The sequence below is a fragment of the Dasypus novemcinctus genome, chromosome 20 (assembly GCF_030445035.2).
Source record: "Dasypus novemcinctus isolate mDasNov1 chromosome 20, mDasNov1.1.hap2, whole genome shotgun sequence".
In the NCBI taxonomy this organism is placed as follows: domain Eukaryota; kingdom Metazoa; phylum Chordata; class Mammalia; order Cingulata; family Dasypodidae; genus Dasypus; species Dasypus novemcinctus.
In genome coordinates, this window is record NC_080692.1 from 51,720,922 (window position 1) to 51,737,341 (window position 16,420).

Below are 16,420 nucleotides of genomic sequence, written 5' to 3' on the forward strand. Positions count from 1 at the left end.
TTTATTACTAAGTATTGTGGTGTATGTATTTTTATTATACATAAAATTATTGTCACGATTATTTCATTATTTTCGTTGAGCATAGAAGTGAACAGTAAAATGGTCTAATGTTAGTGGCAATAAGAAAATTTGAAAATAATCGATGGCATGAACATAATAATGAGGAAGAATGATATGTCAGAAAGAGATGGAAGAGCTCCAGGACTTTTAAAGGAATGTTCTGCCCTCCCGGGGCCCATTACCAGCAGGCCATCGCACTCAGCACCAGCTGCCACGTGGCCACGGCGAGCCTGGCGAGGCTGTGCAGGTCACTGGGGAGAATAGCGTGGCCGAGGAATGGCCAAATGTTGCTCAGAGAGCACAGCCCATCAGATTTTAATTGGAGCAGACATGCTCTTAGAACATAAGCCAACTCCGTCAGCTTGGTTGGTTCTGGTTTTCTTTCATAAAAAGAGAAATAAAACATTATGAATGTTATTCTAATTAGTGACTGCTTGGAACACAGAGTTAATGAAGCCAAAGTTGGAATCAATCCTCGTATGGGAAACGCCAGCTTCACCGGGGGGCGTAGATGGAAAGTGCACACCCGGTGTCGGGAACGACCCTGGGCTCTGACCCCACGTCGGTGGCTCAGAGAGAGGCGTCACCATCTTTTTAAAAACCTTGTTCTTGACATAATTTCAAAGATCATGTTGGTGTAGAGAATCAATCCCTGAACAGTTCCCCTAAATCCAAGGGTAGGCCTCCTGGAAATGAACCCTTTGAAAAACAAAGTGTGACGCTGTTCTGAAAACTCAGTGCTCTGCAGGTGGCACACGAAGGGCCAGTGCCATCGCCCTGGAGAGCGCTGCGCCCACCACGGGCGGCACAGAGGTTTTCAGAATCACCAGGAAGCTCCTCAGCCTTCTCATAGGGGACTAGGCCTGGCCCCGGAGAGCAGAAAAGTACAAAAATAGCAACAATAACAAGGACCTGGGACAAGGACTGTGGCATGTAACGGAGAGGCTCTGGTAACCCTCCAAATGGAACAAGGCTATCTGTGATCTATCCACTTTGTAAATTACAGTATTAGATCCATTCTCCAAGATAGGCCCAAAAATCTTTCATCTCATAAAAAGGCTCTTAAAGTAAGTTCTTCTCTCTCATTAGAAATGCAATCATTGAAATTTTTCTTACAATGCACTATTGCGATGAAAACATAAAAAATTATTCAGCCCTTTGGACCCTGCTCATGATTTGACATAGGCAGCCAATTTTTTATTAAAAGCACAAGTCGGGAAGCAGATTTGGCTCAACGGACAGAGCCTTTGCCTACCACATGGGAGGTCCAGGGTTCAAATCCGGGGCCTCCTGACCCATGTGATTAGCCAGACCACGTGCAGAGCTGATGCACTCAAGGAGTGCCGTGTGATGCAGGGGTGTCCCCCACATAGGGGAGCCCCACACGCAAGGAGTGCACCCCATAAGGAGAGCCGCCCAGCGTGAAAAAAGCACAGCCTGCCCAGGAATGGCGCTGCACACACGGAGAGCTGATGTAGCAAGATGACGCAACAAAAAAAGACTCAGATTCCCCGTGCTGCTGACAAGAAAACAGCAAACACAGAAGAACACACAGCGAATGGGCACAGAGAGCAGACAATGCAGGGGAGGGGAAGGGGAGAGAAATAAAAAAAATAAATCTTTAAAAAATAAAATGAAAGCACAGGTCAGTTCTTTGGGGAAAAGAAATCCGAAAGAAGGCCATCCTTGCAACATACACACAGACAACTGTAAACTGTGGTACCAGAGCCCTCTCTGTGGGTCACGTGAATGAAAGCCGAACGCTTCCATCAGGAGCCTCGTCCCTGGGCTCTAGCCTGGCCCCGAGCCAAGCGCCATGTGGTCCGGCTGAAAGACGGGCAATCACACCCTGTCGGGGGAGCCTGGGCCCCAATGTCCTCACCTTGGCCAGCACTCTACAGGGAGCGGGACATTTATTCTCACTGGTCTCCAGACAGTAAATCTGAACACAGGGAAATTATTTTTTCAGGGCCAAATTATTTGTCACTGAGGATGTTAGAAATGGGATGAGAACGTTTTGATTCTCACCCCACTATACTACGTCACACACCACACCAGCTAATACAAAGGAATGAGAAGTACAGATTTTATCATTTAAGTGGGTTTTCCTTTAACCTGTTTTCATTCTATCTTAATTTTCACCTCGGCAAGCACTTGATAAGGCTGATCCAAAGGACCCCAAAGTCATATCTGAGCACTTCTGTTCACAAAACGAAACCAACTAAGATTGCAGAAACTTCTTGACAAAGCTTCTCAAGTACCAACACATAACTGCGTCAAGGCATCAAGTATATGGGTTAATATTAAAGCTCCCTTAATCTGTATACCATGAAATCTGAGGCCATTGGCATGTATGTCCGAGGAATCTTTTGATTAGTTGACATTATGTTTTAACTTTTTTTTTTATAATCCAGCCTTAAGGTTTTGATTATCAGGCACCCAGATCTCAGGATTATCGTTTCAGGTTCTCGTCTTCTGTTTGCCTATAAGAGCCTGCATTCCAGCTTGACCGGTGCTGGAACACACTCAGGACTTTCCCTCCTCTGTGGCTGCAAGGTCCTTGGAATCGCTGACCCCCCTGCCTGACGGCCAGGTGTTAGTGACCACACGCCCCGTTCTTCCTCTTGGGCAGCTCTCCTGAGCGCGGCAGGGCCGACCTTGTTCCGCTGAACTCCACACACAGCTGTTGTTGACACGGTCATTTGAAAGTCACCCTCTGCGGCACTGTGTTGCTAGGTCTCTCTGTAAGCAGGTTTATGCTTCCTACAGGGCGGGAAGTTCTGTGATGAGAAAGACTGCTTTCAGTGGTTATGACACTGTGTCTTGCATCGAGTAGGTGTTTAGTGTCCATAGCATTAAAGTCAAATGTATACAGTTTGTTTTTTGATAAAACATTTACCAATAGAAATGTTACAGAAATACCAAGTTTTCCTTTTATATTGGCAAAGCCAGTGATTGGAATCTGTGATGTTTTAAGATCATGGCAAATGTATTTTAGACCAAAGTAAAATCCCAAGAGATAAAATTTGCCCATAAATGAACAAGTGCCTTTTAAAACACTATTGAAAAGCAAGTGCAAAGGCATTTGAAGTGAATTTGAACTTGAACCACTGCAGTTGGAGAGCCCCAAGACCACTCACAGAATTCAGAAAAGCTGCAACACTCGTGGTTATGGTTGATGATGGTGAAAAGATGCAGATTAAAATCAGCAAAGGCAAAAAGGTACATGCCCAGGTGTGACCAGACACAAGCTTTCAGGTGTCCTCTCCCAGGAGAGTCAAATGGGCAGAGCCAAGGACTTGAGGATAATGCAGATGTGAACACAATGATGGGTGTGAGGGTACAGGTGATAAGGACAGATAACCAGTGAGCAAGTGCTCCCTTAGGCGTTCTTTGGTAGAGTAAATCTGTAGCTCTGCTTGCCTCCTGACGTGCAAGCAAGAGATACACTGCATTTTTCCAACATTATAAGGTACAAAGTCTTAATATTTAAGCTATACTGGGTGTTTCTAGCACTACATTTCTCCTTCTCCTCATTTGCCATTTATTTTTACCCAAACATTTCCACCGTGGAAGAGACCTTAGGTTCAACAACAATGTTGGTTCAGATTGTTGACAGAAAGCTCCCTTATGCCCCTTTTCCACATCAACACTTACATTCACTGCTCTGAAATTTTTCACTATAGGTTAGTTTTGCCTGTCCTAGAACTTCATATAAATGTAATCATAGAGTATTAGTCTTTTTATAAGGCTTTTTCGTCAGCATGTTTTTGTGTTTCATCCGTGTTGCACTTGAGTAATTTTAATTTCATAATTTAAAAAAATAAATAGGAGACTTCTGGGAAAACGGCCTCAGAGTAGGACGGCAGGGCCCAACTCTTACAAAAATATCAGAGGAAGGACAAAAAGTCACGTGAGGGAGCTGCCTTGGGGCTCTTTAGACAAGGACACTGCTGCGCAACCCCAAGAGGGAGAGGGACAGAGAGGAGACGCCAAAATGAAAACTGAGCTTCTAACCCCACGGCCAGGAACGGCACGCATCCCCCAACTCCGTGACTCACTGCAGCCAACTGAGGGGAACAAAAGTCTTCCTCCGTGGGAGGAGGAAGGGGGTAGCAGAGGGCGGAGACTGGTCTCTCTTCAGTGAGTTTCATCAGCAGACCACGTTTTAAATCTCAGCTCTGGCCAGGCTAGAACTGCCCGAGAGTGGAGGGTGAAACAAACACGGCCATGGGAAGGCTTGCTGAATAGCACCATCTGCTGGCAGGCCGGAAAACTGCAAAAGGTAAAAGTGCCTTTTGGAGCTGCTCATGTGCCCAGCCCCCTGATCCTGATCAGCCGGTGCCCCATTAGTGAGTCCCTGGCTCTGTTTTGATAACTTAAACTGGACACACTGAAAGATATACAAATAGTTGAGCCACATTAAAAGAATTATATACCACAATCAAGTGGGTTAACCCAGGTAGGTGAGAGTGGTTCAATGCAAGAAAGTCAATTAGTGTAATAAACTACATTAATGAATCAAAGAGGAAAAATCACATGATCCTCTTGATGGATGCAGAAAAGGCATCTGACAAAATACAGTATCCTTTCTTGATAAAAGGACTCTGAAAGAAAGAATAGAAGGAAAGTTTCTCAATATGGTAACACTCATATACAGAAAACCCACAGCTAACATTCTACTCAATGGTGAAAGACTGAAAGCTTTCCTCCTGAGAAAAGGAACGAGACAAGTATGCCCGCTGTTATTCAAAATTGTGCTAGAAGTCATAGCTAGAGCAATTACATAAGAAACAGAAATAAAAGGCACTCAAATAGGAAAGAAAGAAATAAAACTTTCGCTATTTGCTTATAATAGTGGTCTTGTCATCCCAGGGGTGTGTGCCTCATTTGGTCCCAAAAAATCCATAACAAATCTACCAGAACTAATAGGCAAGTGCAGCAAAGTGGCAGAATACAAGATTTATATGCAAAATCAGTAGCATTTCTATACACTACTAAGGAGCATTCTGAGGAAAAAGAAAAATAAACCAAAGAAGACCTAAATAAATGGAACACATTCCGTGCTCATGGGATGGAAGACTAAATATCATTAAGACTTCAATCCTACCTAAACTGATTTGCAGATTCAACGCAATCCCAATAAAAATCCCAACAGCCTTCTTTGCAGTAATGGAAAAGCCAATTATCCAATTTATTTGGAAGGGTAAGGGGCCCCAAATAGCCAAAAATATCTTTAAAAAGAAGAGCGAAGTTGAAGGACTCTAACTTCCTGGTTTTAAGCATTATTACTTAGCTACAGTGGCAAAAACAGCACAGTACTGGCATACAGACAGACAGATTGACTATTGGACTCAAACCCAGAACTCAGAAATAGACCCTCACATCTATGGTCAAGTGATTTTTTTTTTAAAGATTTATTTATTTTTACCCCCCCACACACACACCTCATTGTTCTCTCTCGCTACCTGCTCATTGTGTGCTCTCTGTGTCTGCTCGTCTTCTTTTTAGGAGGCACCAGGAACCAAACCCAGAACCTCCCATGTGGGACAGAGGTGCCCAGTTGCTTGAGTCACATCTGTTCCCTGCTTGGTCTCTCATTGTTTCCTTGTTTTGTCTCCTCATTGCATCATCTTGTTGCGTCAGCTCACCACGCCAGCCTGCTGGGTCAGCTTGCAGTCTTGATCATCTTTGGAAGGCACAGGGAACTGAACCCAGAACCTCCCATGTGGTAGGTAGGTGCCCAACTGCTTGAGCCACATCTGCTTCCCAATGGTCAAGTGATTTTTGACAAAGCTATCAAACCCACTCAGTTGGGTCAGAACAGTCTGCTCAACAAATGGTGCTGGGAGAACTGGATATCCATAGCCAAAAGAAAGAAAATGGATCCCTACCTCACACCTTATACAAAAATTGATTCAAAATGGATCAAGGACTAAAAGCTAGAACCATAAAACTCCTAGAAGAAAATGTAGGAAAACATCTTCAAGATCTTGTGGTAGATGGTGGCTTCTTAAAATGTACACTTAAAACATGAGCAATGAAATAAAAATAAATGGGACCTCCTTAAAATTAAACATGTTTGTCCCTTAAATTTAAGAAGATGAAAAGGCAGCCTACTCACTGGGAAAAAATTTTCGGAATTAATATATCTGATAAGGGTTTGAGCACCACATTATATAAAGAGGTCATACAATTCAACATTAAAAAAGACAAGCAACCCAATTTAAAAAATGGGTAAAAGACTTGAACAGAAATTTTTTCCAAAGAAGAAATACAAATGGCCAAAGAGCATATGAAAATATGCTCAACGTCACTAGATGTTAGGGAAATGGAGATCAAAACTACATTGAGGCGGCAGACTTGGCCCAGTGGTTAGGGTGTCCGCCTACCACATGGGAGGTCTGCGGTTCAAACCCCAGGCCTCCTTGACCCATGTGGAGCTGGCCCATGCACAGTGCTGATGCACACAAGGAGTGCCCTGCCACTCAGGGGTGTCCCCGCGTAGGGGAGCCCCATGCGCAAGGAGTGCGCCCCGTAAGGAAAGCCTCCCAATGCAAAAGAAAGTGCAGCCTGCCCAGGAATGGTGCCACATGCACAGAGAGCTGACACAACAAGATGACACAACAACAAGAAACACAGATTCCCATGCCGCTGACAACAACAGAAGTGGACAAAGAAGACGCAGCAAATAGAGAACAGACAACTGGGGTGGGGGGGGAGGGGAGAGAAATAAATATATATATTTTTTAAACTACATTGAAATATCATTTCACGCCTTACAGAATGGCCATTATTTTTTAAAAATTTAAAACAGAACACTATAAGAGCTGGTGAGGATGTGGAGATATAGGAATACTCTTTCACTGTTGCTGGGAATGGAGAATGGTACACCTTCTGTGAAAGATAGGTCATTCCTCAGGAAGCTAAATATAGAACTCCCATACAATGTGGCAAACCCATTGCTAGGAATATATTAAGAACAGAAAGCAAGGACAGACATTTGTGCACCGATGTTCATAGCAGCATTATTCACAATTGCTAAAAGATGGAAACAAACCACCTGCTGATGAATGGGAGAAAAACGTGATACATACATATGATGGAATACTATGCTGCTATAAGAAGAAATGCAGGCAGGATGCATATGACAACACGGATGAACCTTGAGGACATGATGTTGCGTGAAGCAAGACAGACACAAAAGGACAAATGCTGTATGGTCTCACTAATATGAAATAAATACGATGAGCAAGCTCATGGAGTAAACTACGAAGGAGTCACTGGGAGACTGTGGTGTGAGGAGGAGCTGATGCTGAATGCGTGCAGAATGTTTAATAAGGGAGGCTGTAAAAGGGGGAACGGTTAGAGCTGATGGTGACACATTATAGTGGGTATAAACACCACTGATTTATAAACGTGACTGCAGCTGGCAAGGGTCATCTAGGGAGGTTTATGTCAATTGAAAGATAGCTAGAGGATAACTAGGGACTGAATAACAGTGATTTCTGTGGCGGCTGATGACTGTCATTTACAGTACAAATGCAAGAATGTTCCTCTATTATGAGGTGTTAAGAACATGGAGATACATGGGAAAAATACACCTAATGTAATACATTGACAATAGTTAGCAGTGCTGTAATATTTTTACAGGACTTGAAAAGAAGGTACTCTATCAATGCTAAGGCTCAATAAAGGGGCATATAAGGGGGGATATGGGGTTTTCCTGTTGGATTAATGGAAACTGAGCTGATGACAGCACAACTGTGATGAAACTGAGAGCCACTGAGGGTACGTTTTGGATGGAATGAACAAGGTGGGGAACCACACAACACGGTGAACCCCAAGGTGAATGACGGACTGTGGTTAACAGGGTAAATAGGAGAACATTCTCCCATCAACTATAACAAGTAGACTAATACGTGGTGTTGCTAATAGGATGGTGTGTGGGAAAAACACACCAAATACAAGCTACAGACTATAGATAGCAGTTATATTATGACGTTCTTTCATCGTTTGTAACAAATGTGTCACAACAATGTAAGGTGGTGGGGCAAGGGTGATGTATGGGAATCCTGTATGATATGCATGGTTGTTTTGTTAACTCACTTCATAAATTAAAAAAATGAAAAAAAAATCTAGTTTTGTCTACTGAAAGGTCCTACAGATAATGACGCCTATCAGCAGTGACTACAACTAGTGCCCAGACTGTGATTTCTAAATACCATTCCCACTAAAAGGAACCAGAGATCCTTGGAGAAAATGGCCGATTCTAAGGTTGGTGCAGGGAAAAGAGAAAGTAAATCATGAATATTGTATACAGAAAGCAAGAAAGTGCTTGAAAACTAAGGTGCACACATTAAAAGGACATGGGAGTCCATTTGAAAGGGCTCTTGCAGGCCAAATCAATAAACTGAATTTTTAAAAAAGAATCCATCCATCAATCATGTGAATGGGTGGGGGGTGGAGGAACAGAACTTCTTTATATAATAACACCTGCAAATAAATGCAAAAGGTGGGATGAATTCAGAAAGCACCATTTTGTAATCTCCAGTAATTGATCCAGGCGAGGATCATCAATTGACAGTAAAACATTTTGTAGAAGAGGATATCCACTTGAACTCCAAGCATTTCATAGATGATTCTGTATTAATTTTTCATTACTCTTAACAAATGATAAATTTCCAGCTTTCAAACAAAAATTATAATTTTGGGGAAAATTGTACTTATCCCCATGAGCTTAACAGCTTTTCAATACTTAACTGATTGTTTTTTTTGTTTTGTTTTGTTTTGTTTCTGTTTTTGTTTTGGTGAGGTTGGTCAATATATGTGAGTTTTGCTATTGTGGAGTGAAATGTGTCAACATTTGGAAGATCTGCATAACTCATGTTCCAAATGGTCAGCATGATGTTACAAAATGATGCATGGGTAAAATATCCATTCAAAGTGCAAGACCAACTGATGGATTTTAACTTAACAAAGGATGGAAGGTTTAAATATGGCTTCAGATTACACAATGCAGCTAACTTTTAAGAAAAAACCTCTTGTCAGGTGCTGATAGTGTCAAAGGGAAGATGCAGAATGCCCACTACCTGCTGGACACTGGGCAAAGTAGCTTTCACGCTGTGCTGCACTTCAGATTTCCAACAAAGTTTGATAGAATTTCACCTTGAAAGCAACTGTAAAGAAAAGAAACAAGGCTTTATTGGAGGAGAATTTTGTTATGCATTGGAAAATACTTCAGATGCAAGAAAGACAAAGAGGAGGGTAGATGAGTGTAAGAAGTATGGACAGACTAGATATCAAGTAGACAAAGAGCATAAGACAGCCCATAGCGTGGAAACGGCAAAGAGCTGAGAACACGTGGGTGCAGAGGCAACCTTCAGATTTCTCTGGAGGACACAGTTGGAGCACTGAGTCCCATCCTGACGGGGAGAGACGGCATGCTCAGCTCAAGCCCAAGGCTAGGAGCTTCAAGAGGACCACGTGGAGAGCTTCTGGGAGCTTGCAGTTACGGCAGCACAAGGGACCGTGCCTCCACAAGAGGACGGCGACCTCGTCGGGGACAGCCTGGACAAGGCAAGCATGAGCGCATCCATGGACTGGAGCTGGACAGAGGAGAAAAGGGCAAACTGGAGCCACCACGACCACTGCCTGGGAAGGGAGTGGAATCACACAGCAAGATCTGAGAAGGAGTATCAGAAAAACAGGGCGGAGGGAGAGAAGCGGGAAAGGAGAACACGTCACCGGTGTCAAAAGAGCTGTGACACAGGGACACAGCGGCCTCCAAACAACCCAGACTGACCCACAGGAGTCAGTCTTAAACACCCGCCAAGGCCCAAGAGGACGAAGCCATCCCGTGACGGTACCCCTCAAGAATGCCTTCCCCTGCTCCCTCGTGTTGGGGTGCGTGGGGGTCTCTACCCTCCCCAGCCGTCAAGAAAAGTGGGGTGGAGAGGTAGATGAAGCTACTGGGGGTAAAAGAAGCCAACTGCCTCACCCTCCCAGCACACACTGCCAGGATGTGGGGCAGAGATCATCATTTTCAATCAAGATTGAAGTATTAATTACTATACTGAACAGGACGTCCTAATCTATGAATCAAGATTAAAGTGATTATAGAATTTTCTGTTACCTAGAAGAAACCAGAAAAGTCATGGGTCCTGTATTAGTCAGCCCAGAGGGGGTGCTGATGCAAAGTACTAGAATTCTGTTGGCTTTTAGAAAGGGTATTTGTTTGGGGAAGAAGCTTACAGTTACCGGGCCATAAAGCATAAGTTACTTCCCTCACCAAAGTCTGTTGCCGTGTGTTGGAGCAAGATGGCTGCCAGTCTCTGCAAGGGCTCAGCCTTCCTCTTCCTCTTAAGGCTCCGTGGTCCCAGCTTCTTCCCATCTCAGCTGTAGGCTGGCATAAGGCTCGTCTCTCTCCCCAGGGCTCAATTCTCTCCTGGCTCAGCTGCAGCTATAAACTGTCAGACTCATCTCTTCTCCTGGGGCCACAGAATCCTGTGTATCTTCTCTGTGTATCTACTTCATGTGAGAGTCTGTTAATCAGCCCACCAAGGAGGGAGAACTCAACAGAGTCATACTCTAATGATGTGGTTGAATCAAAGCCCTACTCTTAATACCTATTCAGACATCTCAGCTGACTCTAATACAATCAAAGGTTATCATTCAGAAGACAGACCAGTTTACAAACATAATCTACGTTTCTTTTTGGAATTCATAAATAATTTCAAACTATCACAGGTCCTGTCAGTTTCCATCCAGTGGCAAGGGAATGACTTTCCCCATACAATAAAACTCACAGGGGCAGTGAAAATAAAAGCAAAGTTGCATTTTTAGTACGTGCCCAAGTCATACTTATTCAGTGTACCAAAGCTTCATAAACATCTATTTCTTTGAAAGGAAAAATACAAAAAATTTCTCCAGCCTGGTTCTATGAGTGATCTTGTTTACTATGTTAGCATAAGAGCTTCAGGAAGAAATGCTCAATGAAGTCTTGAAGTTTCCAAATGACTCAAAACTTTGCCAAGTAGTGAAGACTTGAACTTAGGGTCAGGACAGACCATGGAAAAGACTGTAGGGAAAGGTCTTAGGTTATACCCTGCATGGAATGAAGGCTTACTCATCTATAATTCCCTCTGGGATTATTCTTAAGCAGATGTTTCCTAGAGTGCCTGCATGTGGCCCAATTGTGGGAAATGTGATATCATGGCCTTTTTCCTGGGATTTTTGTAAATGCTCAGAAATGAGTATATTAGTCAGCCAAAGGGGTGCAGATGCAAAGTACCATAAATCTGTTGGCTTTTATAAAGGGTATTTTTGGGGGGTAGAAGCTTAATCACAAGGCCCTAAAGAGTCCAACTCAAGGTACCACAAGAGGTACTTTCTCACCCAAAGTGTGTTGCTACATGTTGTCTCAAGATGGCGGGCAATGTCTGAGAGGGTTTAGCCTTCCTTCTTCCTCTTAAGGCAACGCGGTCCCAGCTTCTTCTGGTCTCAGCTGTAGGCTGGCAGAGGGTTCATCTCTCTCCCTGGGCTCATTTCTTTCCCGGCTCAGCTGCTCTGCTCTCTTCACAAGGTCAGCTGTAGACTATCAGGCTCATCTCTTTTCCCAGGGCCTTTGCTATGTCTCATGAACTGTCTCTATTTCTCTATGTTCTTCTCTATATTTACTTCCCTATCTTTGACCACACATCTCTTTAATATAGCCAATAAAGCAGGGCCAGGGACTCAAATGGAGTTGCCCTAATAACATGGTCAAATACAACCCTAATCTTGATTTAATAAAGTAAAAGTGAACCCTCTGAATCTAATACAATCTGATACGCCCAGAAGAACAGACCAATTTACAAACACAATCTAATATCTACTTTTGGAATTCATAAATACCAAGCTGCGGCAACGAGATTACAACTTTTTTTTTTTTAATCACCATTTAAAACCCTGATAATGTGGCCACATTCATTCATAAAAACGAAACTGGATGGCATCATCAAGATGGCAGCATGAAACACCCTTGGACTACCTGCCCCGGCACACGGCAGCAGTGTTCCAGCTTGGGCACCTCTTACTGAGGTCCCTGACCACAAATCCACCCACAACAGCAACCTAGAGTCCCACACACATTCAGGCACGTGAACCCAATCCACAGAGCCCACAGGCCAGGCGCTCGTAGTCGGCAGGCGTGTGAGCACAGAACGGTCCCCAGAATCGTGAATGAGCCGCAGCAGAACCACGAGTAAGCTGCGCACACTCCCACACCAGTCCCTACCTGCTGGTGTACCTAAACAAAATAATCAGATTCTTTTATCACATTGACCCCCATCTGGCTCAGTGGGTCAGGAGCCCCTAACAAGAAAGTTACCCATTAGCAGAAACTCTGCAGGAAAGGGGAAATTGAACCCCTTTCAAGTTCAAGTTGAAAGGCTGAAAGCTGGAATGAAAAGGTGGCCCAGAGCAAGGAAGAAGAGTTGAGCAAATCATAGTCACTTGGGAGGGAAATTTGAATAAAAAGAAAGAGAAGAGCAAATAACTTCCAAGGAGGAACAGAGGCAAGGAAATTCTCTCCTGTAGGGGAAACAATCACACATAAAAGGGTAATTTTGAAAGTTATTGCACATGCCCAGCAGAGTGGCAGGTGCAGAAAAACCTAAGAAAACCTGAACTGTTAAACACAGACTGCTCTAAAGGTTCATTATCAACTGGACCAAATGTTGAAGAAGAGCCTTAACACATAGCTAATCTATGCTAAAACCCTAGGCAATAGAGAGAAACTGACTTTGAAAGGTAGACCATCAAAATAATCAAACACCCAGGCATCAGTGAAAGATCACAAGCCATATCAAGAAACAGGAAGAGATGGCTTAATCAAGAGAACAAATTAAAACTTCAGAGGAAACAGACACTGGAACAACCAATAAAAGTTATTCAGTCAACTATCCTAAAGTAATTCAAGGAGGTAAAGGACAATATGGAAAGAAATAAACTAAGAATGAATATAGAACCAAAAGATAACAAGTGCACAAACAAAAATAATCAGGAAGTTTAAAAAGGAATATAACAATTTATGGGGATGAAAAACAATAATGGAGATAAAAATACACTTGGGGTATTCAAAAGCAGATTTATAACAGGCATAAGAAAGAATCACTAAACTGAAACACAGGACAACTGAAATCATCCAGTTGGAAGAACATATAGAGAAAAGAATGAACAAAGTAAAGCAGAGCCTAAGAGAGTGGGACAACTTGAAGTATACCAGCATATGCAGGATGGGAGTCCCAGAAGGTGAGGAGAAGGAAAGGGGGGCATAAGGAATACCTGAGGAAATAATGGCCAAAATATTCCCAAATTGTATGAAAGATGTGTGAAGTGCCAACAAACTCCAAACAGGATAAACCCTAACAGACCGACACCAAGATTCATTCTAACCAAATGTTGAATATCAAAGATAAAGAGAGAATTCTTAAAGCAGCAAGAGGAAAGCATTCATCACATACAAGGGATCCTCAATAAGACCAAATGCTAATTTCTCATGGGAACCATGGAGGTAAGAAGACAGTGGTATGACATATTCAAGGTACTGAATGAGAAAAACTGCCAGCCAAAAAGACTTTATCTGGCAAAACTGTACTTCAAAAATAAAGGAGAGGAAAGCAGCTGTGGTTCCATCAGCTGGGCTCCTGTCTACCATATGGGAGGCCCTGGGTTCGTGTCCTGGGGCCTCCCTGTGAAGGCGGGCTGGCTCACACGCTGCCGAGAGCCACTGGCTGGCAAGCACCGCGGAGAGCCAACTCAGCAAGGTGACGTGACAAAAAGGGAGACAAGTAAAAACACACAAGAGTGTGCAGTGAATGGATACAGAGAACAGACAACAAGCAAGCCACAAGATGGGGTAAATAAAAATAAAATACAGACACACAGAAGAGCACTCAGCGAATGGACACAGAGCAGACAGCAAGCAAGCTGCAAGGTGGGGGAAGTGAAAATAAATAAATAAAGGAGAGTTTCAGGCATTCACAGATAAACAAATACTGAGAGAATTCATCGCTTTCCCTGTAAGAAGTGCTAAAGGGAATTCTTTAGGCTGAAAGGAAAGGACAGAAGCAGCAGCTTGGAGGAGTGTGAAGACGTGAATACCTTCAGTAAAGGCCATCACACGGGTAAATGCAAAACCCAGTAGTATGGTGTTCTCAGTATGCAACTCCAGTCTATTTCCAATAAGATTTAGAATTGAATAAGAAATAATTGTATTTCCATGTTATGGACATGTAACATATAAGGAGGTAATGTGTAACAAAAACAACATAAAAAGGGAAACAGAAGGATATAGGACCCAAGACTGTATGCTTTCTGAATTACTAGATTATAGACTTAGATGGTTTAATACAAACCCCAGGGTAGGCTGCAATAGAGGAAAAGGGGGACAAAAAGATACAATGTAAAAAATGAATCACAAAATGGCTGACATCAGTCCTGCTTTATCAGTAATTACATAATGTAAAAGGGTTAAACTCCCCAAAAGAGACAAACTGGCAGAATGGATTAAAAAGCACAATTCAGGGAAACGGACTTTGGCCCAGTGGTTAGGGCGTCCATCTACCACATGGGAGGTCCGTGGTTCAAACCCCGGGCCTCCTTGACCCGTGTGCAGCTGGCCCATGCGCAGTGCTGATGCGCACAAGGAGTGCCGTGCCACGCAAGGGTGTCCCCGTGTAGGGGAGCCCCACATGCAAAGAGTGTACCCCATAAGGAGAGCCGCCCAGCGCAAAATAAAGTGCAGCCTGCCCAGGAATGGTGCTGCACACACGGAGAGTTGATGCAGCAAGATGACGCAACAAAAAGAAACACAGATTCCCATGCCACTGTCAACAACAAAAGCGGACAAAAAAACAAGAACACACAGCAAATGGACACAGAGAAGGGGAGAGAAATAAATGAAAAATAAATCTTTTTAAAAAAGTCCTTTATTAAAAAAAAAAAAACACAATTCAACTTCATGTTGTCTACAAGGGACTCCGTTTAGAACCAAAGATAAAAATAGGTTGAAAAATGAAAGGACAGAAAAAATATTTCATGCAAATAGTAACCAGAGGAGAGCTGGGGTAGCTATACCAGTAACAGATAAAATAAACTTTAAGTCAGAAACATTTAAAAGAGACAAAGAAGGACACTTATGTTAATAAAAGGGTCACGTGTGGAGCTGGCCATGCGCAGTGCTGATGCGCGCAAGGAGTGCCGTGCCACGCAAGGGTGTCCCCCGCGTGAGAGCCCCACGCGCAAGGAGTGCGCCCGTGAGGAAAGCCGCCCAGCGTGAAAAGAGGGAGCAGCCTGCCCAGGAATGGCGCTGCCCACACTTCCCGTGCCGCTGACGACAACAGAAGTGGACAAAGAAACAAGACGCAGCAAATAGACACCAAGAACAGACAACCAGGGGAGGGGGGGAAATTAAATAAATAAATAAATCTTTAAAAAAATAAAAAAAAAATAAAAGGGTCAGTCCATCACAAAGAAATAACAATCATAAACATTTGTCACCTAACCAAAATGCCCCAAAATTTATAAAGCAAACATTGAGAAAGGATAAATAGACACCTCTACAATAATCACTGAGGACTCTAATACACCAATTTCATCAATGGATTGAACATCCAGACGGATGACCCATAAGGAAATGGAAAGTTTCAGTGATACTATAAATGAACGAGACCCAACAAACAGATAGAGCACACTGGACCCAAAAAGCAGCAGAATACATATTTTCCTTAAGTACACATGGAACATTCTCCAGGATAGAACACATAATAGGTCACAAAAAAGTCTCAATTAATTTTTAAGATATTGAAATTATACTACGCATCTTCTCTAACAGCAAAGGAACGAAGGTGGATACAATAACAGAGGGAGAAGTGGAAAACCCACGAATACATGGGACTTAAAAAATACACTTAAATAATCAATAGATAAAATTATAAATCACAAGGGAAATCAGGAAGTATTTTGAAATGAATGAAAATGAAAACATAACATATCAAAATTTAGGGGACACAGCAAATGTAGTCCTCAGAGGGAAATTTATTTAGCTCTAAATGCTCACATGAAAAAAGAAAGTTCATATTGGAGACCTAGCCTCACACCTGGAGGAACTAAAAAAAGAAGAGCAACTTAAACCCAGAGCAAGGAGAAGGAAGGAAACAACAAAGAATGGAGAAGAGATTTTTAAAAATATATACAGATAATAAGAAAAACACTAAGTATTTTATTGAAAAGATCAATAAAATCAATAAACTTTTAACCAGACTGACAAGAGAGGACATAAATAAGTAAAATCCAGAATATATAAAGAACTCCTGAA